The following is a 4,096-nucleotide window of genomic DNA, read 5'->3' on the forward strand; positions in this document are numbered from 1 at the left end:
TTGATGTATGTTTTGCTGATCAACTTGCGGGTTCGGTGACCTTGAGAACTTATGCATAGGGGTTGGCACACATTTTCGTCTTGACTCTCCGGTAGAAACTTTGGGGCACTCTTTGAAGTTCTATGTGTTGGTTGAATAGATGAATCTGAGATTGTGTGATGCATATCGTATAATCATGCCCACGGATACTTCAAGTGACATTGGAGTATCCATGTGACATTAAGGTTTTGGTTGATTTGTGTCTTAAGGTGTTATTCTAGTACGAACTCTATGATAGATCGAACAGAAAGAATAGCTTCTTGTTATTTTACTGCGGACTCTTGAAGAGATTGATCAGAAAGGATAACTTCAATGTGGTTTCGTACCCTACAATAATCTCTTCGTTTGTCCTCCGTTATTACTCACTTTGGAGTGACTCTTTATTGCATGTTGAGGGATAGTTATATGATCCAGTTATGTTATTATTGTTGAGAGAACTTGCACTAGTGAAAGTATGAACCTTAGGCCTTGTTTCCTAGCATTGCAATACCGTTTACTCTCACTATTATTACTTGTTACCTTGTTGTTTTTATATTTTCAGATTACAGATACTCATATCTACCATCCATATTGCACTTGTATTACCATCTCTTCGCCGAACTAGTGCACCTATACAATTTACCATTATATTGGGTGTGTTGGGGACACAAGAGACTCTTTGTTATTTGGTTGCAGGGTTGTTTGAGAGAGACCATCTTCATCCTATGCCTCCCACGAATTGATAAACCTTAGGTCATCCACTTGAGGGAAATTTGCTACTGTCCTACAAACCTCTGCACTTGGAGGCCCAACAACGTCTAGAAGAAGAAGGTTGCATAGTAGACATCAAGCTCTTTTCTGGCATCGTTGCCGGGGAGGTGAGTGCTTGAAGGTATATCTTTAGATCTTGCAATCGAATCTTTTAGTTTCTTGTTTTATCACTAGTTTATTTTATCAAAGAAAACTACAAAAAAATGGAATTGAGTTTGCCTCATACGCTTCATCTTTTTAATATCTTTCGTGAAAATGATGGAAAGGAAAATTGTGCTCAAGTGCTAGAAGAAGAAATCTATAAAATGTTTGGCACTAAATCTTTGAATGATGAGCATGATTGCAATGTTATTAGTATTAGTTCTTTGAATACCCATGATTCTAATGAAATGCAAATCCACAAGCTTGGGGATGCTATGTTTGATGAATATGATATTTTTTGTCCCCCAAGTTTTGATGAGCAAATTTATTATGATGAAAGCATGCCTCCTATTTATGATGATTATTGTGATGACACGTATGCTATAAAGAATTATGATAACCATGAAACTTGTCATCTTGATTTTAATTTTCAATTGGATTATGTTTCACATGATAATTATTTTGTTGAGTTTGCTCCCACTACTATTCATCAGAAGAAATTTGCTTATGTGGAGAGTAGTAAAACTTCTATGCAAGTAGATCATGAAAAGAATGCTTTATGTGCTGGTTATATTTTTGAATTCATTCATTATGCTACTGAAAATTATTATGAGGGAGGAACGTATGCTTGTAGGAATTGCAATAATATCAAGTTTCCTCTCTATGTGTTGAAAATCTTGAAGCTATGCTTGTTTTGCCTTCCTATGCTAGTTGATTATTGTTCGCATAAGTTGTTTGCTCACAAAATCCCTATGCATAGGAAGTGGGTTAGACTTAAATGTGCTAGTCATATTCTTCATGATGCTCTCTTTATGTTCAGTTCTTATCTTTTATGTCAGCATCATTTAAATCATCATGCCTAGCTAGGGGCGTTAAACATTAGCGCTTGTTGGGAGGCAACCCAATTTTATTTTTGTTCCTTGCTTTTTGTTCATGTGTAGTAATAAATAATTCATCTAGCCTCTTGTTATATGTGGTTTTATGTTTTAATTAGTGTTTGTGCCAAGTAGAACCTTTGGGAAGACTTGGGTGAAGTCTTTATGATCTTGCTGTAAAAAACAGAAACTTTTGCGCTCACGAGATTAGCTGCCATTTTTTACTGGAGAGTGCTTTTAGGTTGATTAATTTTGCACATGATTAATAGACAAATTCCTCAGGTCCACCAATTTATTTCAGAATTTCTGGAGTTACAGAAGTATTCAAATGATACAGATTACTACAGACTGTTCTGTTTTTGACAGATTCTGTTTTCATTGTGTTGTTTGCTTATTTTGATGAATCTATGAGTAGTATCAGAGGGTATGAACCGTAGAGAAGTTGGAATATAGTAGATATTACACCAATATGAATTTAGAATGAGTTCACAACAGTACCTAAGTGGTGATTTATTTTTCTTATACTAACGGAGCTTACGAGTTTTGTGTTGTGAAGTTTTCAAGTTTTGGGTAAAGATTCGATGGACTATGGAATAAGGAGTGGCAAGAGACTAAGCTTGGGGATGCCCAAGGCACCCCAAGGTAATATTCAAGGACAACCAAGAGCCTCAGCTTGGGGATGCCCCGGAAGGCATCCCCTCTTTGGTCTTCGTTCATCAGTAACTTTACTTGGAGCTATATTTTTATTCACCACATGGTATGTGTTTTGCTTGGAGCGTCATTTTCTTTCGTTAGTAACTTCTTGCTGTTATTTATAATAAAGTTTTGCATCTAGATTTTCAATAAAAATGTCAAGGATAGCCTTTACCATGCTTATTTTGCAACTATACATGTTGCTGTTTCAAAACAGAAAGTTTACCGCTGTTGCAAAATTTCCCTAGAAAAGTAAGAGAATGATATAATATTGAAACTTTTTGCATATTGAGCTGTAATAAATATTATACAGTTTAGTATTTTTCTCATAATTTTTGGAGTTAGGGAAGTATGATGAATCTTGCATTCTTTACAGACTATACTGTTTTGGCAGATTGCTGTTATGTTTGCATTGTTTGCATATGTTTGCTTGTTTAATGATTCTATTTGAGGATAGGAGTATTAAATATGCAGAGGAATATAGTATGCAATGTTGAATAATAATTTTTGTGATTTGTTGCAGTAGAAAATGATAAGGTTTTTGCATTGGTTTATACTAACTTATCTCACGAGTTCTTGTTGACTTTGGTGTGGATGAAGCTTTCGAGATTTAGGAAACCGAGATATAAAAGGAATTAAGGAGACACAAAATCTCAAGCTTGGGGATGCCAAGGCACCCAAAGATAATATTTCAAGAAGTCTCAAGCATCTAAGCTTGGGGATGCCCCGGTAGGCATCCCACCTTTCTTCTTCAACAATTATCGATTAGTATCGGTTGAGCCTAAGTTTTTGCTTCTTCACATGATGAGTGCTATCCTTGAAATGTCATTTTGTTTTGTTTTGCTTGCTGTTTTAATAAAATACCAAGATCTGAAATACTTAAATGAGAGAGAGTCTTCACATAGCTACATAATTATTTAACTACTCATTGATCTTCACTTATATCTTTTTGGAGTAGTTTGTCATTTACTCATGTGCTTCACTTATATCCTATGAGTAAATGGTTGAATGAGTTGAATATCATAAATATGAAATTATATATGTTTCATATGCTTATCCCATGGGGAGTAATGACTTCACATATAAGAAGCAGAGGTGGTAAATTTATTGAATGTTAGCAAACATTGTATTGGTCACTTGAACAATTCATGAAAGAATATTGAAGGGAGAGATATTTCACATATAAATATACTATCGTGGACATCTTTTGTAACTGTGAGCACTCATTAAAATATGACATGCTAAAAGGTTGATGTTGGACAAGGAAGACAACGTAATGGGTTATGTTTTCCTATATCTGAAAAGTTATATTGTCTTGGATCATCCAATATGTTGAGCTTGCATTTCTCCCTCATGCTAGCCAAATTCTTTGCACTAAGTAGAGATACTACTTGTGCTTCCAAATATCCCATAAACTAGTTTTGCCATGAGAGTCCACCAGACCTACCTATGGATTGAGTAAGATCCTTCAAGTAAGTTGTCATCGGTGCATGCAACAAAAATTGCTCTCTAAATATGTATGATCTATTAGTGCGAAGAAAATAAGCTTTATACGAACTTGTGATAGGGAAGAAATAAAAGCGATGGACTGCATAATA

This window comes from Triticum aestivum, chromosome 2B (assembly GCF_018294505.1).
Source record: "Triticum aestivum cultivar Chinese Spring chromosome 2B, IWGSC CS RefSeq v2.1, whole genome shotgun sequence".
Lineage (NCBI taxonomy): Eukaryota > Viridiplantae > Streptophyta > Magnoliopsida > Poales > Poaceae > Triticum > Triticum aestivum.